Source organism: Polyergus mexicanus, unplaced genomic scaffold (assembly GCF_030449975.1).
Source record: "Polyergus mexicanus isolate NDT 795.1 unplaced genomic scaffold, iyPolMexi1.0 SCAF_12, whole genome shotgun sequence".
Taxonomy (NCBI): domain Eukaryota; kingdom Metazoa; phylum Arthropoda; class Insecta; order Hymenoptera; family Formicidae; genus Polyergus; species Polyergus mexicanus.
The window spans coordinates 5,581,865-5,607,120 of NW_027223332.1; the positions used below are offsets into that span (position 1 = coordinate 5,581,865).

Sequence of the window (25,256 nt, forward strand, 5' to 3'; positions counted from 1 at the left end):
TCCGAAGACATATTATTATCGCACACATTCAACGAGTAGGTCATTGCGCAGATAAAGGTGAAACGAAAAGACATATTGCATACATTTAACAATGATAACAAAATTAAATTGCTATCAGTGTATATAAAGTTTGCAAGTATCTCCCTTTTGTACTCAGATTTTGATCCATTTCTGTTCTCATTTCTTTATTATTTTTCACCCTCTTGATTTTTCTCATGTATTCGAAAATCGGTTTCAATCATCTCGTCTTTACATAACTTCGCAACAATCTTGAATAAAGAATTAGACACGGAGTATTCCTATTCCAAATGTCGCATTGAACAGACGGGTATAGAAAGCGGAACGGAATTATCGTGTTAAGGACTCGACGCGATCTGTTCGAGTCGTGTTCGGCGTACCGACTGCAGTCACGTGTCACCGACTACTTCGGAAATCCACTGCGGAAAGATCAATAGGCATATCCCGCGCGTCTTCAGCATTCCGAGAATACGTCAAGAATTCCGAGGATATTCCCATACTATGTTCGAGGAAAATTAACCGCTTCGCGATCTTCGTCTCTTTATAATATATATATTGACTAACGATTACGGGAAAATTTGTTTTCAAGCGAATTTCGTAAAAGTTCCGTCAAAAATTCTTATTAGGGATGCGATAAAGCTCTTTCACGGATTATGAATTTTTGTAAGAATGAAAAAAAAAAAAAAAAAAAAAAAAATCCTCGAAGACATGGGATAAAATTTATGAAGCAATCGACGAGGCAATTTTTCGCGAGGCACGAAAACACGTATTCTGATCTCTACGCTCTTATATCTTGATCATCTTCTATTAGGTATCGATTAGCGACCTACGACGAGATTCGATGCACTGCGCGTACTAAGATTAATTGTTATATCGACTTGCTATGAATTTTAATGCGTGCAGAACTTCGCAGAGTAGTACCACTTGATTAGCATTCGCTTTATCAAAGGTAAGAGCGTATTATAGCGCTTCCAGCGACGTGTTGTGAATATTGTCATCGACTTCAAATGGATGTACCCATCTTTCTATTTCAACCATTACCTCTCATATCTCGCGAATAATTTCACCGCTTTGTTTCATTGAGCTATTGTTTTAATTATGCTCTTAAACTGATCATGATTAAATCGATCTAGCCGATTAGAAACATAGTTAATTGAAAAGGATCGTCTACAAATAGACGATATAATTTCTATTATATATTAAAATGATAGTTATTCTCACTTTATTATTGCAGGCAAATAATTTAAAGAGAGATATATTCTTGAGTTTCTATCATAAAGCGAAAATTTATTTTTAAAACATTTAAATCATTTGTATGTTTTTATATTACTGCGTATCTCTTTGCATTGCGTTTTTATTAATTTCCCACGTTGGTTATAGAAATAATATAAACCTTGAGATTCTATGCATGATTATATGATATACAGGCAGACACAAACTTAAATAAAAAAATATCATAACTTCATGACAGATTTTCACGTGAATTTTTTTGTATGGCTTTTACAGCTCACACGGCTCGATTGTTGTCAATAGCAAGCTTATCGTTGATAAAAGCACGACCCATACGGACAGATCGATGGTTATATTTCCACGCACGTGAATTTTAAAAACTTTTATCACGATTTATTATCTGGCATGCGATAACCAAATCGATACGTCCGAATTTGCGATTACTTGCGATATTTAAATCTATAGACGTCATGACATATGTCATTACATCATTTGCGCGCGTTACACTGTAAAAACCGATTCTCGCAGCAGAGAGAAGAAAATTCGGTTCCATAAATTTCAATTGACGGACTTTCGTCGCTTCTAATGAGAAAGTATTGACAGTCGTGACTTTAAGATGCAATTTTCGCGTCCCTTGCAAAGGACCGTCAGTACGGTATGAAATGCCAATCAGTTTGGAATTCACAACGATGTTGCGCTGTTCAATAAACGTTTATCCTACATTTTTAAATTTTGAAAGGTATGACTGACTGATGACGCATCGGTGTATGATCGTTTCTTTCGTAACTTTCATACAGACTTCTACTCAAGAATCTCTGCGATAGACTAGCGAGTTGCGGCTGTAAAGAGAGATCAATAGATAGGACACATCCGTGTATGTTCCTGAGTCCATTAATATTCCGAACAACTGCGTTGTTCTCTGCTCTCTCTCTGCTCTCTCTCTCTCTCTCTCTCTCTCTCTCTTTCTTTCTCTGAAGTGGGTTCGTCCGAGGACCATCAGCTGGCTTCGAGTTGCAGACAGAGCCTCTTGCCGATTCCGAACTATTATCGTCAATTCTAATGCGGCCCCTAATGCGGCTCTAATGCTTTAGCTGCCTCTTCGTCGATACCGTAGAATTATAAACCATTTGTCGATCGAGGCTTGTTTCCACGCTTAATCTATTTGCTCGAAGGAGATAAGCCATCATGTTTCATTATTATAAATTTTGTCACGTTATTTTAAGTATCTTTTTATTTGACTTGCGAAGCATAAATATATTTTGCGAGATATAATATGTTTATTATGTTTTCTGAAATAAAATAAAATAATATTTTTCTAAGTATTTTATGAATTATACATTATATATATATATATATATATATATATATATATATATATATATATTTGTCTTTTGCGCATGTAATGATTTTTAATTGTTGCAAAATACGGGATTGAATCTGTACGCAAACGTAGAGCGTCGAGTTTCTGGTTTCTGATATTGTGGTATGTCAGTTGTATTCTGCAGCTATCACATTGGTCCATCTGGGACATTTAAGGATGATTTTGGTCGCTCTCGGGGAATGTTAATGGAATATTTCGGAGGTGTCTACATATCGCAGTGCAATATGCTGTTGATTAATCTTGGATAGATTTTGCACACTCTAGAGACGTGCGAAACATATCTTGTATCTCCGATTACTGCTCTTATTTGCTCGGGAATCTTTCTATTTTTTGCAGAAGAAAATTATATGACATGTATGTCAAATCGCGCAAATCAAAATCCAAAGATTTTTGTGTGAGACGAACTATCTTGTTGGTATGTTCGTGTACGTGCCAGTAAACAGAGACTAGATATAGAGCACGTACGAAAGCCGCAAAGTTGACCGCAAGCTTCTTTATCAAGGAATTCGGAATTCAATGCGTTCGCGTTATGACCTATTTAAAAAAAAATACGTATTTTGTTATATAATTAAGAAAAAACAAAGTTTAAATAAATACGCAATTTAAATCAATCTCGCAAGAGCGCTTTTAAATTAGATAAGAATAAATCTTATGATACCACACTCAATGTCTTTGGAAAAAAGAAAAATTTTTATACATGTAGATAGTGCTAGGAAATATATTATGTCGCATATTTTTGATGTTTGTTTACCGTTTAGCGAATTGCAAATAAAAAACATTGAAGTAAAAAAAGAAGCTATTAAAAATATTTTCTTGATTATTTACGCGGATCAATGTGACAGTTTCCGATAATATAGAATATTTTTCTCGGTAATTTTTCATCGGCATTTTAATCGGTATTTTATAACATTATTATACATCTTATTGTCGTTGTCATGGAAACAAAAGCTGTACGATTTTTCATCTAATAAATGCGCATCCATTACTATTTGCGTGACTCATTGAGTATTTACATCGCTAAAAATTCGAAAGTCACTCGATCTGTTTCAGACCGTTGGCACTGAAATGAAATCTTGTGAATCGTTTCGCAAGAGTTACCATATACTTCCGCGACATATTGTAGATCATTCATTTTACTTATCAGCGTCGTGCACAAACTGATACACCCGCTTCCGTTGAATATCGCTCAAACGTAATCCGCAGTCTCCATCCATTGTGACAAAACGTGTGAACTAAAACGAGACGAGGGGGAAAAGTCATGGGCGAAAACCATCATCGATCGCGCTCTGTACCGTCGACGAGCGACACAGTGAGCTGCTTAAAAAGAAAAAAAAAAAAAAAAAAAATCCGGGAAAAATACGCCAACCAACGCGGGTTGCCCTCTGCTTCGGAGACGACGACGACAACAAGGGTGCGCGCGTGTATCGAGAGTCCCTGCACGCGATGCACAATTCTCATGCCGGGAGGTATGCACGGAGCAACCGCGTGTACGTGATGCGTTCAATTTAAATTCAAGACACCGACGCGTATATCGTCTTGGGCGACGTGCACTTTACAGAAATCCGCACGGTAATTCCTCCCCCTTCCCTCTTCCCTTTCCCGCGACGATAAGCCCTGGAGGTGGTTCTTTAAAGAAGTTCGCGAAAGATACTTGACCAGAACAGCGGCCGGAGCTAACAAACTTACACTCGATCGCTTTTCCATCGGGTCACGACGTTTCCGGCGGCCCTCCTTAGAGACGAAGGCATTTTCTGTTGGATAATTAGACTCGCGGCACGCGCGACGATGGAACGCCGGCTTAAATCTGACTGGAGATCGTCGCAGTAGATTAAACTACGGATTAGCTGCCGTCTAATCAACGCGTAATTCGCAAGGCGTAAAACTAGCGAATTTTATGATTAATAATCGATTGCTCGCAACTTCTACACATTATCTGGCAGAGTTTTAATGTAAACCAATAATTAAATCAGAAGATAAATCGCGGTTTAAAATTTGCAAAAGCGACGAATAAATAAATTGACAATAAACTCGATTGCGATCCGAATAATTTCTAAAATCGAAACAATACGCGATATAATTATCATCGCTCAATGCAACAATAAAAATGTTTGCTCCGATAGACATTCAGAGTGATTTTACAATCACGTCTATAATATAATGAGCGTGATGAAACGCGGATATAGAACCTAATGCTCGTTAAAAATAATCGCGTTATTGTCGCGTTTGATAGAGGATAATTGGCTCAACGATTTGATCAGATCAAGATTCTTTCGTCGTGCGACAATTATTTCATTGACTCTGTAAAATATATTTAACACTTTATGATAAAAATTTTCGAATATAATTTTATGCTGACTATACCTAATTTTTATTTTAAATTAATTAATTTTGCGATATACCGTAAATGACATATCGTCTTATATAAAATCTATCATTTATATTTGACGAATAGAATTTATTCTATTTTGATCAAGATACTATTTACGTAAATTAATTTAATTATCCCTTTTTCATGCCACATTTGCATTTTCTGATAGAATTGCTGATTGTATAAAAAAAAAACCATTATTAGCAGATTGAGTATCTAATTTATTACCGTTTAATTTTGCTTTTAAACTCTTCAACGCTCACATACATGTGATGTACTTACTGATAGTAAGTAGGAAACACTAAATACATCAAAACGTTGCTTATATATTGCTTATCAATAAAATACTCTTATTTAATCTTTAATCTAAGATTAATAATAATTATTAGTACCGTGTTATCTACTTGTGTCAATTTTAGACATTCGTTTGAAATGATCTTTATGAATATTCGGTCGTCGCTTATGATAAGAACTATGTCATCGTCTATTCAACTCGGATGATTGACGAAGCAGCCTGACATAAAAAGTATGAAATCTCTAGCTGACATTCCAGGTAGTCACGTACAACGAGTCAACGACACGTAATATTCAAATGCACATACCGTATGGTCATTATGTCTCGAATAAGTGGCTACCTAGTTATATTACTGTGCATCGGTAGTTTATAATAGGCTTACAATCGATCGACCGACGGATCGATCGATCGATCGCTTAGGAGCTTGTGCTGCATAACCGATATCGCTTGCCATCCGTAGAACCGCAAAGCTGGCTCGAGCGTATTCGTGGTGAGAGCGGTGTCGTCTATCCGCGTTGATTCTATTTGAAGAACGTGTCCCGCGCGCCGTGAAACATGCCGACGCTTTTCAAGTCGGTTTTTCTCCGAGATTTTATATTGTGTGTTTACCAGGTACAATTTCTCTCCGTGCGAGGAACACGCGGAATTGAAAGCTACGCGTCGGAAGACGGAGACGAAAACGGAAACGAAGAAAAGAAGACACCGCGGAGTAGAATAAAGCTTACATGTTCTAGGTCAGTACTCTTGCATCTTGTTGCGCGAGTAAGAAAGATAAAATAACTCCTGGCAATAGCAGAGGAATTTATGATATTTTATACCACATTTATCTCGAGATTTTATCGTTACTAATATATCTTAATATTAGTATTGCTATTAATCGTGTCATGAAAATATAATAAAAAAAAGAGATGAGATATAATAGAATAAGAGATACACTCACACATATATCAAACATATTTATAAAATAAGAATTTTTTTTTAAACAGATTCGCGTAGAACTAAAAATTCAATAAGAAGAGAATTTCCTGAGTTATTGGCACTGACGAGGGAAAAAGAGATCAAAACCGTCTATCGTTACGAAATTCTAGTCGCATAGGATACGCAGTGATATCCGCTCGCGTACGCTATTATGTTTCGGTCGACGGCACGTATCCTTAGTTATTCTATCAGCGTGCGGAGGTACTTATCTCTCTGAGTCGAGATCGGTGCTACCCTTATGGACCTTTTTTCGATTTGATCCCGCGATTCAACGCGGGAAACGGTAATCTACGTAAATCCTTGCCTTAAACTGGACTGGACTTGTGTGTTGCGTCTGAGTCGTGTTCGTGAGCATGTGCTCAGGCAGCGGTTCGTAAACGTGCTCGTCGAATTCGGATAGAGTAACATACGCGTCGTAGAAATATTTTTGTAGCTGAGGATTGAGATGACAAGGAAGAGACAAGCGAAAGCCAAAATGAATCATAAAGTTTTACAAATAATATATTTGTAAAATATTGTATTTATATAATATATACGGATATATATAATTTTCCTTTTCTTTTTTTAAATTTCCAAGTTATACTTGATTCGATACAACTATTTGACTACGCTAGTGTTGAGAATTTTTGGAAGTTATCATTTTGAAGTTTCAGGAAATCACCATCCATTCCTAACTAAGGGTTGTCATGATGGTGGGTAAAGAGCAAAAGGAAACATCTTATCCCCCGGAAAATGTACGTTGCGGTTAAGTTCCGGGCTTGAACTTCGCCTATTACCGTATATAATAAAGGGCCGTTATTTCGCGGCGTTCTTATCTACGTGGCGGCGGCGAAATAAAGAGGCGTTGCTTAGTTTCGTCCGGTAAGAAAGCTCGGGGGCCTTCATAAAAAACAGAGCAAAGTTACGTTGATTAGACATTTGCAGAATGAGTTCGTTATATTTAATGGTCTGTTAAAGAAATATAGGGCTATGTATCTTTTTTTATTCTGCTCTCTCCCTAATCGTTTCATCAATTAACGATTGAACAATTAATCAACACAATTTTCCTCACAATGTGCATTATTATAATATTTATTTGCCATTTTAATAACATACGAGTCATTACACTATTTTATTTATATTTTACTTCAAAACTCATTAAAAAATTGTAAACAATCACTTAATCAATTAATATTCAAAAATAATTGATGTCACTGTCTCATGCAAAATTACAATCTACATATAATAATTTCTATGAACATTGTAAATACATCACGCGATTGTGTTTTTCATTACAGTTTTGATTTCCATAAAAGCTTTTTTATAAATATTAATTAAATTTTATTTAATCTTTATAAAAAACTAATATTAATAAAAAGAATTTTAGAGAAATCAACAACAACTACAATTATTTAAAGATTATTAGGATATTTCTTTTTAAGAACCACAGAAGGAAAGGACACACTTTTAAGCGCTTTACCAAGCAAGGAATGACGCAGAGGTACGCGGGCGTAACTCCATACATTTCCGTCTTGTCAAAAACGCCCAGGGAAATTCGTCCGACTGCCAGCAGTGCGGCTTTTAATAATAAGACACGATATATTGTAAGCGTACTATAATGGCACCAGTTGGATTAAATTAAAAAACGTGGCGAAACGTCCGACATCGAGTGAGCAGTGGCCACGACCTGGCCTGCCGAGGACATTACGGCATCGTTTATCATCCGTCGCCCTACAATCGGAATCCACACGTATAACGTAGCCCGGTCGATCGTTCAAATGGATCGCTTAAAGTCGGATCGCCCGGGATATTCGGGCGCGGGTTAGACGGGCAAAAAGCATGGAAATTGGAAACCCTTGGACCTTTTAAACGTAAATGCGGCGAGAGGGCAAAAAACTCGCTACATTGCGATCTACTCCTTCGAAACGCGAAGGGGTTTCTGGCTTAAAACTTTCCGACAGCCGGAGGCTCAGACAGAGAGAACAAACTCTCTCAATAGGTATAATACTTATTTCACTCTGCTGTTACTTGAAAAAAATATCAAGTTATAATAGGTTCATAAAATATTTTGATTAAAAATTTTAATCCGTTTTTTGATTAGTTGATAATTTTTTTTTTTTGTCTTAGCGTAAATGTTGAGACAAAGCATTGCCTTTGCATTTTTAATGTCAAACATTAAATACTTCGTTATTCATATGACAAGTCAGTTGTATCATTAGTAAATTGTTTTATTCTCTCATGATGGATAATATATAATACTTTTACCATATATTAAAAATATCGTTGGACACACATTTGTTCATGAAGAAAATTTCAAGACGTTTATCTATATTTTCGCAATGTCTTTCCAATGGAAAATCGAGATTTTCAAGTTTCAGACAAAAAAACTATAGAAGTGCGGATAAGTAAATAATCCCTCAATTAAAGGAACCTTTCTTATTGTGAGACATAGTCTGGAATCAATACGAAAGACTGTCCTTCGTGTGTGTTAAACCGAACGCGTGTCGAACACAAAGCCAAGCGCAAATTTTATTTCTGCGATCGTGAAACTTTGACATACTCTCGCTTCATTTTTTCTTCGTTATACTAAAAGTAAGGCCGTTTCTCTCAAAGAGAATTAAATTTTATGACTCAAACAATATATTTCGTGCAGCCAGTAATGTGCGAGTAATCTCGACAAAATTCCGAAAGCCAGAGAGTTGCCGAGAGAAATGATATAAAGCTATTGAGATTGCTTCCAGGCTAGCACAATAGCGACAAGATGCTCCAGAAAGCATTCAAGTGACTGGATCCTCGCCAGCTCATCAGTAACTGCGTGAGATGATGTTAAATTCAAAAGTTCAGCTTGTTCCTGGGTGAGGGACCGAAAAAATTTCGCGAGAGCGAGCACATGCTGGAATTTCGATTCGCTGTCATATTTTCGAATACGACATCGCACGCAACGAGCCGGTTTTTCTTCTATACCATTCGTGTCGTTAAAAAGACATCCCATATGATTTTTCCGTTCCGAATTGCATCGGTTTATCGACTGCCAGCCGATAAATAGGCCGACACTGTTTTATTTTAAAAACATCGGAGTTATATAAAATGGAAGAGGATGGCAGCGCGATATATAGTCGCTACGCGATAGTTCGAATGTGGAAACAATCGTGTTAAATACGATGTACGACGATATATATGTATAAAATAACAGGTATATTTATTGTTCAAAACTCAAATATTTGCGTGTAGATGGGTATTTCATCGTGACTTGATGAAGCACGCGAGTGGAATAACTTGTATATCGATGAAATATTTGTTTTTAAATTTCCGCACACAAGTTGAATGTGCATTGGATGAATAGAATTCACATGGAGGAAACTATTAGCGAATTATTCAGAGCGAGCGATGTCTCTAAATAGCGGTAAGACATAAGTAACGGCAAATTTAACTTAAACTTGTTGAAGTGTGTTTTGAGGATATCGAACTACTAGAATTTGTCGGAATTATTCGCAGAGTACAGTTTGCTCAATATCTCACGTATATACCTTATTTCGAGAGCTTGAATTTAACACGGGCATAATTGATAATATTCACGCTCGACATATCTCATCAGCGTTGAATTTTAATCGTCTTATCACACGTTTTAATTTAAGAATCTCGGAACAATATTGCAGCATAAAACCTGAAACTCTTTATCAAACACATTGACGTGAAAATTGACTATAAGAAAATTGATAGTCTGTCCGTTTTTCATTTATATTTCTTTACTTATTGCAATTTTTAATTAAAATTATGGGCCTATAAATATACGTTCTCTTACTTTTTTTTATTAAAGGATAAAATTCATATGATATATAGAAGCTCGCAAAAATGCAATTCGCTAGTTATATCAGCAAGCTGGTGGTAATTTACCGCATGTGGCTGAAGTTTTCAGCTCGTGCACCCTTGTTGGTTGCGGTGACAGCTTCCGGTAACGTCACTTCTCGAAAGAAGAAGGCAAGAAAGACGGATCTCGCGCCCGTTGACTTTGTAATTTACGCGATGTTTTCTTTCACATTGCTCGTCGTTTTCATCCGTAGCGAAATAAATATTCGCCGCGCAACCAGGTCCTGGCGAGCCCGGTTGTTGCTTCTCGCTCACTCTCTCGAACCCGGGAGTTAAGAGTATCACGGGGGTTCCTTTTTATGCGCGTCACGTCGCGGCGACCGAAATTTTGCACTCCCGTGCTCACCATCGCTAGCCAGGATTCCGTGGACGGTTGTTTCGTATCGTATGAGAGCAGTGAGATTTACCGACGTTGAGGTTCGTCGCCCGTAGGCGATCTCGACCGCGACACGTTCTTGAGATTTCTCAGCGACCTCATACTTCCGCGCTCTGTATGTTTCTGCAAATGCGTCTCAGCTGTGCGAATAGAATTTTAAATGTCCGAATATACCGGCAGTCCGAGCGATGATTATGAATATAAATTAATTAACGGGAGTAAATCCGGAAGTATATGGTTTGGCAAGGTTTGTATTGGTTTACCAAGTCCAGACCACCATTGCTATATATTTAGTCCGGCTTTTAAACAGATGTGATTAATCGAAACGCAGAATAAACGATTTTCTTCTATTATTCTTTTTTAAATGTACTCTTATTTTTAAAATATCTTTTTATGATAAAAAATCTTTTTTTCTTTAAAGATTTTTTTTTTTTTAGTTTAAAGGTCTTATGATATTGCAGCATAGGTTTTTTGGAAAACAAATTTATTCCTTCTATTAGAGAAAGAGAGAAAGGAAAAACTTTCTTATAAATGTAATGAAGATATATGCATCTTGTCAGACTGGATATTCATTTGATAACAAAGCTTTAGCATAAATCATCTTGTAAATATTTTATTATAAATAATAAAAATTAAATAAGATTGGAAGATTGTAGACTAGAGAAATTATTGAAGATAGAAATTTAATTAGTACTGACGTTGTTAAGAGAATCCATTAACTCTATTGATGTCTCATTTAATTTAATGATTCAAATATCATCGGGGGGCTTATTAAAAATCACTCAACTTGAGCACACATTGGACTATTCGCTTCCTGTAGATAATGCGTGTAATCCAATATAAACGTACGCGTGTAAATTGTCTCTACACAGTAGACTTTACAGTGTAAAGTAAACGAGAGGAAACGACTGTTACCATTGTGACGGTATTGACGGTAGTAAGCTTCTCGGTTGACTTGAGCAAGTCTCGCCATACTATGATGCGAGGAGCGAAATTTTGCGTTATTCTCGCCGCGAAATTCCCAATGGTTATTTTGCATATGAACTGTGAGATTTGCGAATAGCTCGCGGTGACACGACAGCTCGCACCGACACGTTTTCAGAATTAGCGACAAGCTAACTATTGCACGCAAACTCGGAGAACGAGAGACGACGGAATCTTTCTGAAAATTGAATTAGGTAATAAGAAAATTGCTGTTTCGCTCTTTTTCTACGGACAATTTTCTCGTGTTTTTTTTTTTTTTTTGCGGTCAAAGACACATATCATATTTCTCAGTTTCGCTGCATGCATCGAGAGATTCTGAACGAACATATTGCACAACATATGGACTATAGAATGGGTTGCATACGATTTTTCCCAACCGCGTGGTTCTCATAATTAACTTTTAACGGAACTGTTGTTTCACAAGAACGGAAAAACTTTCCAACATCCGTAAAGTTTTAATTTTATTCGCCAGATGATTTTCCGTATAGTTAAGAATAAAACGAAAAATAAGCAAATATCGATTGCGTTGATATCGAGCAACGCTAACTCAAATTTCTATTTTCTTTGTTAACATTTTATAGCAATTTTCAGTGAGAAATACTGAATTGCTAATTCAAGTGCTTGCTAATCTAGATCGTTAGTACAAAAATTTAATTCAACTGGCTGTCCCGTTTTCCCGGATTAAAGTTCCGTTGCAATACACGATTTACTCCCGATTATTAGCGAGACCAAGTTTCTTTTTACGCCTGCGTCACGTTTAGCAAAAAGGGACGTTATGATGCCGGTACATGGCGGTATCGCCCTTAAGTTCGCACCGTGACCCGTGAATGCACCCGTAATTTCCTTGCTTCGCCTCGACGTTCCCTCAAAGTCGAGCTGCGGAGCGAGGTCATTCGATTTCCTGGGGTATGCATCCTGTAATTTCCACGCGGAAAAGGGTGAACGTTATCGGCTCGATGGGGTGCATGCGTCGAAGATGCAACTTAACGCCCATGCTATGGTGTATTTCTCGTTAATATTTGAGATTAATATATCGATGTGAAACTAGATAAATAATAAATTAAAATGGAAATTAATGTAATGATATAATAAGTAAATAAATGCCGCTTGCATCCATATGCAGTTGCATGAATACCGATAATTTTATGTCGATTAACTGTAATCACGTTAATCGTAATCAGTTTCCGGATGAATTAACAACGATGGCCGCCTTTTCAGCGGCAGCTTGCAAAATATTCAAATTCGATATTTGTCTCGCAAATTTACGTAATAGCATTACCGGGGAAAAAGCGTGCTTTAAAAATTGCCGATATCAATCAATTTACGATCCCACGAGTTTGAGTTAATCAGTATCGCTTAAAGTTAACAATTAAATGTTACACAGCATCGATCTCGTACGCCGAAAAATATTTTCTGCAATTTTATTGTTTCATAAAATGTGTTTTATAAAATAGTCGAATGATTTGTTTGTTAAAAGTAAAATATAAACGGTCGGTTGTCGAAATTGCGAGTATGTTCTAGACAAATTAATTACGAAGCGATTAATTTTCTACGTGTCTAGAAACAGCTTGTTATCTCTTTCATTTTTCAAATAATGTATTTGAAATATATATTGAGCAAAAATCTATACACAATGTCCTTTATGCGCGATTAATATTGCGCTATAAGCTATATTAATTTCAGTGATTCAAGAACTAAGTCTGTCGAACGAATTTATTGCGCGTGTCTCGTCTTTTGTATCTCTCGGAAGGATTATTTTCCGATTGCCTGTCTAGAAGTAAGAATCGACGAGAAAGAAGCGGCGACCTCGACGGACAAGATGAATGGCCGCTGTCTTGAGAATTCCTAGAAAGAAGGTATTATCCCGGAGCTTCCTAAGAAAAACATTATCCTGAGGGATGACGGGAAAAAATGTTGATACCTTGAATACTAAGTCCTGTTTAAACATGATCTATAACGCTCTCTTCATTTCCACTTTGCTCAACCAATCCTCGGCCGTCGTCGTTAGAATGTGGTGATTTCTTCCTAGGTGCTACTCGGATATCAGAAAGCCGGCAAATATAATCCTCGTGCTGATGCAATGATCTTGAAAATGCTGTGCTTTGTCGCTTCTTTCTGTTTCACGAGAACATTGTTATGATATATCGCTGCTTTATTATTTTAATGTGTATCGTTGGTAATAATTTATATTTCTATTATTATTATTTTTAATAGTTTATATTTTCGCGTCAATAAAAGCATCGTGATGACTATGAAGTACAGGTACGTCTTTAATGGAATTCACGGCTCGTTTCTCTCGTTTAAAAATTTTAAAAGAGTTGTAAAGATTTATGTACTTTACGTGTCAGGAGAATTAAATTTGAACGATTAATATTTTTAAACTGTGTGCAGAGAAAAGGATGAGTCAGCGCTTTCTTGGCTGTTTTTCGCGTCCAAAAGCTAAGAGCAGATTTACCCTTCAGAGTTCCTGTTGTATATCTATTTAATGGCATCGTACATTACTCGCAGCAAAAAATACACGATTTTACGCACTTTTTTCTTGGGAGGAGAGAAATAAACGAATTAGGCAGAAAGATGTGTGAAAAGAGCGTGAGAATGCTCGGCTACATCATCAAGATATTAATTCGAGGAAATTCTTACGATATCAAACATCGAGGATAATTTTGCGTTCTTGTTGCGTATGTTCGCGACACGGGCGAAAAATAGTTATATATCATTCATGAGGCACGCATTCTTTACGATCCGCTTCGTCAGTATGATTAATGCGTCGCCCTTAATCGATTCGGAATAATAATACCTTGATGCCTGCTCGCGGTAGGTTTTTCAGCCTCTAACATAAGAAGAAAAGAGATCGTGAAAGAAACTAACATTCTTCGCTCGCACTAAATGATATTTCAAAAATTATTTTGCAAATATCAAAATACATCTCGTAAAATATTAATAATAATTATAATTGTAATTAATAATAATTATAACTGTTATAAGTCCACTTCTTTTAGGGCATCGCGTGATCAAGTACAGAAATATTTCTTGCAGAAAATAAAGAGAGAAAAGAAGAGAGATTGGGGGAAAAAGATTTAGTCCTACAGATTTTTCTACCTTTAATTGAGCAATCTTTCTAGAAATTTATGATGCGCGAAACATTGTATTGCGATATATTGTTTGCAACTAAAAATGTAGTACTTTTATTTTAGTAAACAAAAAAAAAATACATATGCCTCGTGTAGTTTCAACGGTTTTTTTTTTGTTTCCCGTACGTCGACAGGCCGGCATCCATAAATCTGGGACGTGTGAAGCGTTCGCGATATAGAAGCTTTAAATTGGTGCGTTGAGAGGAATATTTTAGTCTAAAAGAATTTGTTGAGCTTAAATTTCATTTGTTACACATATATCCCGAATGAAAAGCGATAATATTGTACGAGACGGACAAATCAACGAATAAATTTAGATATTTATGTATTTTACTAGGATTTCATATGAATAAAAATTAACAAGAAATTTAATATACAAGAAATTTTTTTGATAAATTTACAGTCTCAAGCGCAATAATAGATTCACAATAACAAAATCATCTCAATCGCAAGGATTAATTTTGCACAGGGTGGAATGTAATTGCGTCTAATGATATATAATTAATGCAAAGGATTCGTGTGTTGAGCCTTCAATATCTTCCTAAGACAGCAATTACGTAAGGATGCAAAATTATATATAGATTCGTCCAAAATGGAATTATTCAAGCGATGAAATTGCAGTAACATCAGGATATATGTAAATGGATATGTAAATGATCGTTAAGGAGCCTATATGTTTGCGCAAAAGAGGTCAGAGGGTAACTAACTACGATATATACAATATATATATATATATATATATATATATATATATATATATATATGCGTATACATTTGACGTACAACGAAACGTACATTGCGATGTGCATTAAGGACTCCGTAGGGGCTCTCTACACAACCTAAGTTCTATAGAATGATGGATGTAATGCACCCCGCTAGGCAACCACTGTAATGGATATTAATATTAATATAATTATTAGACACATGACAAAAAGCAAGAGAGAGAGAGAGACGATATATAATATATGAATTAATTAATTAATTTTCATCACAATGTGTGTAAAAATATCCTTTTAAGACTGTATATCAATAATAATATATTAGGATTATTCTATGTGTATGCATTCAAGCAAGACTTAAATTATATTGACATCCCGGCATTTGCGGGCAACAATCGGTTATATTGAGCGAGACGTGAAGGTTTATACGCTCTAAGCTGTGGAACAAGACCGCTGGGAGATATTGCTTGTATCCGTGAAGCAAGAATATTGGGAGCGAATTGTACATCGGCGAGAGGACGATTTCTATAAGAGTAACGCAGGCAGAATAAAATTGCTTAATCATTCTCGTGTTACATCGGCTCTCTTCTCGTTCTCGCGCGCGAGAAAAACATCCGCAACGAAAATTCTGAGAACGCGTTTGCCCGACCGAATAAAGCGCCCACGATCGATGAACGGCACGCTAACAATATTTCATACAACTATAGCAAACTCGGAGATGCTTGAGAACAGCCGCTACTCGGTGACCAATAACTATCTAACCAATTTCGAAACTTGCCTAATGCCCCTTGATATCACTCTCGACGATATAGAGTGATATACAGCGTATCGAGTAAATCGCATCGGACGTGGTTGTATTGCTTATCGTATAATATTATACATCAAGCCAAACATGTACGTTCGTACAATTAAGTTGATATACGTAATCGGAAAAAATTATTCAACGCATTTATCAAAGCGCTTTTAATATTAGAAATATTTTCGATTTTTTATTCAATCTTTGCTTTAAATCTTTTCTCTTACTTATGTTAGAACTGATGCCTGATTAAAACAACACGCGAATTATCATTCAACTTAATTGACATTGCATCATTTAGACGTATACCGACGAGTCGATATTTCTATACCGAATTCCAGAAATAAACCAACTCTCCTCGAAAGCGGAAACGATTTCGTTACGAGGTGCGAAAATCCAATCGGAGAGTCGGAAGAAAAATACGGCCTCCTCCGTTCTCGCGATTTACGCGGCACCCTGTATATCGGCCCCGGGAGAGACTCTCGCGAGGTACTCTCGTCGACGAGGATATACCTACATCCGGCAGTAGAGGAAGTGAACGAAGGGGAGTCGTTTTACGCGCCCCCCCCCTCCCTCCCTCCCCCCAAGTTATTCCCCCGAGATCCTGTAACAAGGCCGCTATCATAAAGCGATCGATGTAATCGGCCCCACGGGGATGGAAGGTGTTAGGCGTAGCTATCCTTCGCCCGATGAGGAAGGAAGGTATACCGAAGAATTCGATGGAACGAAAAGGAGGAGGAGAAGAGAGAACGCTAAACGTTGCTGCTTTTCACGCGCCAGTCGTACAGCTTGGACGCCATTTTCCTTGAAATATCACCATGACTAGACGCGAAAAATTCGTCCACCATAAATAACGATCAGGGGTTCCTCTGCGGCGTCATATCTCGCTTTCCAAGCCTACGATTCTACCCTGCAATAGCGATCTTTCGATATGCGACGCTTCTGATTCCTAATCTCCTCTTCATGATATTCTTACTGTGTTATGAGTCGACAGAATCATTTTCATGAAATCGTAGCTCGCAAAGATACAATGAGAATCGTATTCTCTATCCATGTTATTGCTTGTTTCGCAAGAGTATCAAAGATGATCAATATCCTGATAGTGCGAGCTTCTTCTCGTAGAAAAAAATGAAGAATATATAGAATTTATCAGAATTACACAACAAGCATACTATATATTCTGGGATATCTTCCTTAGTTTACGATCAAATAATAACATATATGTATAATATATATAAAAAAAAAAAAAATTTTATGTAAAAACGATGTTGCAATATAATTATCTACATAATCCAATACTTAATTCATTAAATGAATTTTCTGATATCACAATGTATAATGTTATTTACGTATTTTACGGGTAACAAAAATTAAATTAAATAGATTTTCTCTTTGAATATACCTAATATCCGTTGCAACATCTGAATAGTCAGTAACTTTCGTTGTACTATTTTGGCAAGGGATCGAAAATTGTTCCGATCTCCGGAGTACTCTCGGCTTTACAGCCATTGATCTGGCGCTACAAGTACACGTTTAAGCCGAAACTAGTGCCTCAGTTACACAACCAGACACATTACAAAACTGTGGATGGAAATTCGGGTATTACCGAGTTCCGTGTCCTCGCTTAGCCAACTTTGCGAGCATGTAACCTATGCCCTTTATTTAATCAGACCCTTGTTCTACGTTTTCATTCCGTTTTCGTCCTTATCTACCGCGATACGAGTTGCAAAAGGATTCTATAATGCGATTATAAGGACGATGAAAAGAATGTCGCGAGTGTTTCGCGTTTCTTGTGCAACTGCTGGATGCGTTCGGATGCACGAGAGAACAGTGAGTCGCTTCAAAACTTTGTTGCAGATGAGACTTGATCGAGCGAAGCGTTTCTTCAGATTACTTGGATAGATTTCGGACCCTTCATCAAAATATCCTGCTTGTAACGCTTTCAAATCTTGGCATAAAACTTTCCTTATTCTCTAACAATCTAGCTCATTCATCATTATGAAACTGTTAAGTTAACGACTAATTAAGCGATCGTAGACGCCGAGAAATATCGGGGGCACGTATAGCAATATCTGCGTTTAGAAGGAGTAATACTTAGAGACTTTTGGAAAATGCTTCTGATTTCTTATGCGGTTTTGTATTTCAATTCCATTCAAGATTCAAATATAAGCTATTAGAAAACAATGGTACAGTTTTGTTAATTACGTTTCGTTCGAACAATCAAGAACAATTATTAAATTTTGTGTCGACGATGTATATTATCATTCAATATTGTTGCAAAATCTTAAAATAGGAATATAACATTCATGATTGTGTTAGCTAACATCTACCACATATGTTATATCGTAATATCGTATACATGTCAATTTTGATATCATACGCGCGTATTCAACGTAATTACGAGTGAGCTGATTTCCGGGAGGAAATACTTAACATTCTCGCGTCGGTTGTTCATCTTATTTCGATTCGATGCAATCTATGTAAATATGCCCCCGTATAACCGAGTCGCGCCAACCTGAGACAGCAGTATCCGATAAGCACTGCCGCTCTGCATCCGATTCCAAATGGAAATCAATACCGAAACGAGCCTCACACATTGAGCTGTTCCGATTTCCCTTCCGGCGCGAGCATTCATCACTTTATTACGGCGTCGCAATAGACTTCGCGAATGAAAGATTCTCTTTGGAACGAATCTTGGAACGTAATTGAAAGTCTGACTGCAAGAAACTGAGCGATTCACTTTCTCAAGGGAGAGAAATTAAAAATTATCCGAGACATTTCGACGGTTTAAAAAAATCGTTAAGTTATTTTATTAAAAAGTGGATTATGCAGAAATTGCGCTTTTAGGTTTGTATTCCCGCGTCGCAATTTTTCTTCTATTTTCAATCTCAATTTTTTTCACGTTTATGATTTTTAGATTTTTCGATAGATTTAATTTATATACATAGGAATGAAGCTCCTATTGTTTGCACTCCGAATAGACAGTAAACGAACAATTTCCCATTTAGATATTTAAAAAAGGAATTTTCTGCAAAACTATAGATTAAATGATTTGACAAAAGAATAATTTGACTGTTTAAAGTATTAAAGTAGATATTGAATTGAAAATTTTATGAGATTGAAAGTAGGAGACAAAATTTTGTCTTGGGTTGACGCAAAATATTCTAATTATAGTAGAAATCAATTATATTCAAAGATTGAGTTATGATCAAGATCGCTTTTTTCCTAACATCATTAGCTGATTAAACGTTATTTTGAAAGTTATAATTGCAAAGTAATATCATAATGTGGAGATAATTCATTATTCGGGAAAAAAAAAAAAATGTCATCTCTGCCTTTTGCATCTGTATCATCAATTGCATTCTCGCGAGACTAAGGAAAAAATATTTATACGTAACGGGATTGCGTAATTTGTAAATACGTTTGTCGCGATAAACATAACAAAGATGATTGCTCGGCAATTCTCTCTCCTTCCTGACGCTTTTATCGCAAAGTTTTAATAGCGATTATCACGCGGCGCGTTTTTCCACCGATAAGTTGCTCGTTGCGTATTCGAGCGTCGCTCTTCGTGCCGACTCCGTGACGGAAGTTTCGGCACTAAACTAATATTTGCATAATCGCACTCTGTGAGCGGGCCTCTCCCACCGTTTATTCTCAAAGTTTAATTGTGTTCCTTTAGCAGTTATACGACGGCGGGAGTGCGGCCGCGATATTACAACGAAATAATTCACGAGCGCGGTAAACACTTCCGCATAGACTGTCAAGCAAGAGTAATAATAGCATCGCGAACATAATATTTGCGATGCGCGTCGTGTGGAGAGACCTATTAGGCCGGTTATCGATCAGCATTCGGCGACAAATAATTCTCGATACAAAATTACGCCCTAGAGACGCGCGCAATATTTTCCTATTCGATTTTGTACCTTCAAGGTTTTCATATTTCCGCAATTAATGTTATTATCCGGAGCTCGTACCTCGAGCGAGTGCCAAGTCGGTTTCTTCGACGTTTTTCGTCTGTTTTCCGAGCGGTTGAATTAATTTACACATGAATGTCATGAATGTCACATGCATGTTTCATGATGAATACATCTGGCGAATATAACTATCCATTTTAGCGACTATCCGCAAAGATGCAAAACTACATCGTTTTCACGGATATAACGTTAAATGCGAGCACTCGTTTCTCATGCCTCAGTTCAACGAAATGCGAATTTCATTGCAGACAAACAAACTTCAAAATCATCGAGCCATATTTCACTCTGAGTTTACGCAAAAAAAAAAAAAAAAAAAAAAGAGCTATAATATTATATTTTCCATTTCGTAAAATAAGGTTTAATGGCAATTTTGATCGATTTATTTGCTTATTGATCAAAAACGTCAATTTACAGAATAACCGTAGAAAAAGGGTGAATTTCAAAGAAATCAACAGATAGATATAAACCACTCTTTCCCTCTTTCCGCCGCTCTTTATTCTATTTCTCCACGGTCAGGGACTATTCAATTTCATAATCCGATTTGGCGTGCGATCGTGGAAAGCAGAAAACTTTCGATTTATGACACGCTTAGGACAAAATCCTCCGAATCCACTAACCGCCGCGCATTTCCTCCTCGCTCTGCGCGAAATATATCCTGCGATATGATTGGAGATGCAATTCCCGTAAGAAAAGTAAGGTTGCAAAGAGCTAAGCTAATTTTTAGCTCTTCGTCCTGGCAATTACGGTAAAGAAATGAAATAATATGGATGGCATCTGATCCACGATTGTATCCAGATAGTCTCAATTTTTTCCCATTTCCATTTGTGGTATTACAAGGTAGCAGCTCATGTTATTAAGATTCTGCAATCTCTGCGACGAGTGAAAAAAGCGATGACGGAAGGTACTTTGGTGACAAGTTGAAAGTTCGATCGATGACAGCCTCCTCTATTCATCCGAGATGTGTTTCTCAATAATCTCCCTTCGTAACTTAGACGATTTATCTTTGATGTTTGTTGCCGGGCCTCGGTCGCGTACTCGGAGCGGGCATCGTCGAGCAAACTCTGACGGGATGGCCGATCCATTAATTAAGTTAATTAACTCCCGACAGGTAACACGCCGCCGCTATGGACGCCAAGTAAACTCTAATGTCGGCCTAGAAACTCGCTGGCTGGTTGCCGTTATCCCGCGCGTATACGCGCGATTACGCAAGATTACACCGAATCCACCGCGGGTACACGCGTACTTTTGTACGCGCATACGATAATTAATGCGCTTGGCCCTTTTCACGCAGGCCTTACAGGCTCGAGGAAAATGTCACCCCTCGTTGTCCTGTGTTGGCTTTTATATATCGTTGCGAAAAACGCACCGTTATATGCATGGATGACCGTCAACACGCTAGAATACGCTACAATATGACATTTTAACGCTGAGAATTTTGACGCTTTACGCATTTCATGCGTCACGCTGCGTAAATTTTCCATTAATCTCCAAAAAACAGAATAGTTTCTGCTCGTGAAGAGTCCATCTTGTCTTTGTAAAAGTACGGTTATAGATTATATTTTTGTGGCATTCCTCACATAAATATCTCGATGGTAGGTTTAAAATTAATTTAATCAATTGATTAATTTTGAAATTAATTCAGATATCACTTAATTTTAAACTTGGCTATTTCGCAACTTTACGTAATTACTACGCGGCGGTCGAGAGAGAGAGAGAGAGAGAGAGAGAGAGAGAGAGAGAGAGAGAGAGAGAGAGAGAGAGTCCGATACTTACGATCCACTACAACTACGGTAGTATCGGTTCTTAGTCTCGGCAACTCATGAACACAAATTCGATCGTACGCGAATTCTATAGCGGTCGCGGTTCTCACGCCAAAGTTTCTCGACTCCGATCATTCGGTCGTGAAATCCCATGCGGAGAGATTGCGGACAGTTTGCGCTCGCAAGTAGATATTTAAATGAAAACGCGTCTGAAACTTAGTCGTCTTGACCACATCAGAGATCAAGGAGTTCTCAAAGGGGAGACGTGATTGTTACGCCAGCAAGCACTTGTCTGTATTAACGGCACAAATATCCTCGCATAATCGCGGCAGTTTCTGCGATATCGTATATAATCAAAACTAATCTCAGTAGAACAGTGTGGCGAAGGCAATTGTTATTTGAATATGTAGCAAGTTACTAGCTCTGTATATTATAATGCGATATATATATATATATATATATATATATATATATATATATATATATTAGAATAAACGCACTAATTAATTTTCGTATTTCTCGTTTAAATAAATGTCGATAAATTTTGATATAAACGTCAACATTGAAAGCAATTTTATAAATTTCTAAAATACAAACTTTCGAATTAAATATTTTAATGTAATTCTAATTTTTTAATAATACAATTAAATTTTATTGTTCGAAATACTTTAATATGTGGATGTTGGTGGAAATATATATATATATATTTTTTTTTCCTATTATTTAACCTCTTTTTTACGCGCAGAAAATATAATGTATAGAATTTGTTAAAATAATATTCAGAAGTTTTATAATTGTGACTAGTTGTGCACACTATTGATAAAATAGTAAAATCCGGCTATAAGAGAATATATATAATCTTTAGCAAATTTTTAGCGAATTGAATGTTTCAACCTCGCGTGCATTTCGATTATTATTAAAAGTCTCAAATATTATCGTGAAACCAGTCATCTCGGATTTTTGTGTATCAAAGATGTTAAGGCAACTAACTGAATCCTGCAGAGCACACAATGTGTACTCAGTCGCGCGGTATACGCGCGATCGAAGAGCGATGGCAATCAAGCCTCGGCGGAGTTAATCGCTTCGAATAGCGCTCGGTACTTCATCAATTTTTTACAAAAAAGACCAGTCGATCGAACGATCGATCGATCGATCGATCGATCCCTTCGCGCGTGACGCGGGCGCATTTTCGCACCAGAAAAGCTGTTAATTTCTCGTCGTGTCACTTCGCATTAAAACACCGCTCCCGCGACGCAATATCGCCGATTTATCAAATTAGTTACAGGCGGACGGGCGCATCGATAATGCCATAGGATAAATATGTGTGTAACACGACGAAGGAGAGCATTGATAAACAAATCGGTTCGGAGAATAGCGATGCGACTAGCGATGCGTCGTCGTGCGTGCGCTTCGCGCATACAATTTACGAAACAATGACGAGCTCTAAACTACAACGCGCCAGTGTTATTCTCTCTTTGGCTCTCCCGTACTTGACCTCGTCACGCGCCATCGTTTTCCATCGCCGCGCGTTTGTCAAAGACAAATACGCAGAATCTGCAGAATTGCACGCGTGTATGCGTGTATACCGGAAGAGAATGAGATAGCACACACGGCGGCGCATATACGCACGAACGAGAGGGAAACGCTATTCGTTATTCGTACACAACCAAATGATTCTAGCGCGAGATCCGAGCTTTTGTCTATTGGACTAATTTGTCGTATCGCTGCTGCGCTCAACTTTTTCGTAACGCTCGCTCGCTCACTTGCGAATTTATCGCGTCGTGCAAACGCGCGCGGAATATTCGTTTATTTACACTGCGTGACGAACGCGGGCGAAACTGAAGAACGTTACGCTCATCGATCGGGTTTTGCATATCGCGGCCACAAACGTGACAATTTAAATATGTCAAGAATTGCGTTCCATGCAAAATTAATTTTTCTCTTATTCATGAGAGAATCCTTCATTTTATTCTCTATCTCATCTTCTTGATTATATTCTATTAAGCTCATTTATAAGCATACAACAGTCAATAAGCTATACAACAATTGTTTAAATTCATACGTTAACAAACACGTTCGCGATCATTATTCCCTTCTTCTGCGTTTGTAATCAATGTACAATTGATTCGAAATTCTTCACACTTGGATCAAAATCATGACGTTAATGAGGATTTTTCTGTTTTCTTCTTCTTTTTTTTTTTTTTTATGTCCGGCCAGCAGCGAGATATAGCACGTGTTTTGCTCGGACGCGAGCCGGGAGGCATTTCATTTTACGCGCGTGATCGCTCCCATTGGTGCGTATATGCGTCCGCTGTCAATTTATCATTCTGAAATAGTGGTTTGTGATGCGATGCTGTGCTGTGCCGCATTCGCGCCGTTCCTACGGGACCTGGCCTCATGACAAGACGCTAAACATGCGATTATGCGGTTCCATTATTACGCTGCCGAAACGTGGGATCCGCAAGTGGGGATTGCGGGCCATATATGGACTATCGATGATCCGTTCGAGCGTTTTTCATCACGCGTATATCGGACACAAGACACGTTGCTTCATAAATGACTATCAGTAAATATAAAATTATAATCAGCAAAAATAAAATTAATATAATGTCGTAGAATAGAATAATTGATGAACATGATTGAATTGATAATATGTTCAGCGATATTTAATTGACAAATGTTTGCCGTGTTAAAATTATTAACGACATTATTAAAAGAAATTGCACATATAAAGCATATTTTCGGAACGAATTGTAATTCGTACGAAATAATTTATTTCTGAAAGTACGACCAAATGTTTACCACGTTCTTTGCATAAAAAAGATGCATAATGTGTTCATGTATATACAATATATTTTCAATTGACATCCTATGTAATCTAATCTTTTATATTCGGTATGAATTTATTTCGAAGATATTATGCATCAAATGAATATATGTATTATGTTATAAAATTATATTAATAATTGCATGTTCGACATTGTTATACGAATTGTCATCAATTGCAAATTTATCGTGATCTATTGCTAATGTTTTATGGCATTAGTTCGCGGAACCGATTAAAGCTTTCATTCGAATTAATCGCGTTTGGAAACGAGCACCGTCGTTAGTCGCTCGACTATGACGATTACCGCCATAAAATTGTTGTTGTCCGATATAGACGGTGTTCATGCAAATGTCACGATCGTCCCAAGACGACCCGATCGATATTGCGTGTAATGCGATTTTACGACGGAGCATTCTATTTGCCTGACTAAACGCGACTCGATCTACTTGGCCGATTTCGATCTTGATTTTTTTTCCAAGATAGAACGATTAACAACTCGAGCTATTACAGATTTTTTTATTGAAGAAAAGTTTATTGTCTTAGCATTTCCGTAAAATGTTTGTTAAACGAGCA

General features: G+C 37.2%; 1 long non-coding RNA gene across 3 annotated transcripts; it reads left to right on the forward strand.

The window, feature by feature from the left end:
- The first annotated feature begins 5,563 nt into the window (after positions 1-5,563).
- On the forward strand, positions 5,564-8,431 carry LOC138938469 (uncharacterized). Of its 3 annotated transcripts, XR_011447707.1 has the most exons (4): positions 5,564-5,782; positions 5,905-6,026; positions 6,279-7,131; positions 7,692-8,430. It is a non-coding gene; the product is annotated as an uncharacterized lncRNA (long non-coding RNA). The 3 variants fall into 3 exon arrangements; XR_011447708.1 differs by having other exon boundaries at positions 5,564-6,026; positions 7,700-8,431; XR_011447706.1 differs by having other exon boundaries at positions 5,564-6,026.
- Positions 8,432-25,256: the final 16,825 nt, after the last annotated feature.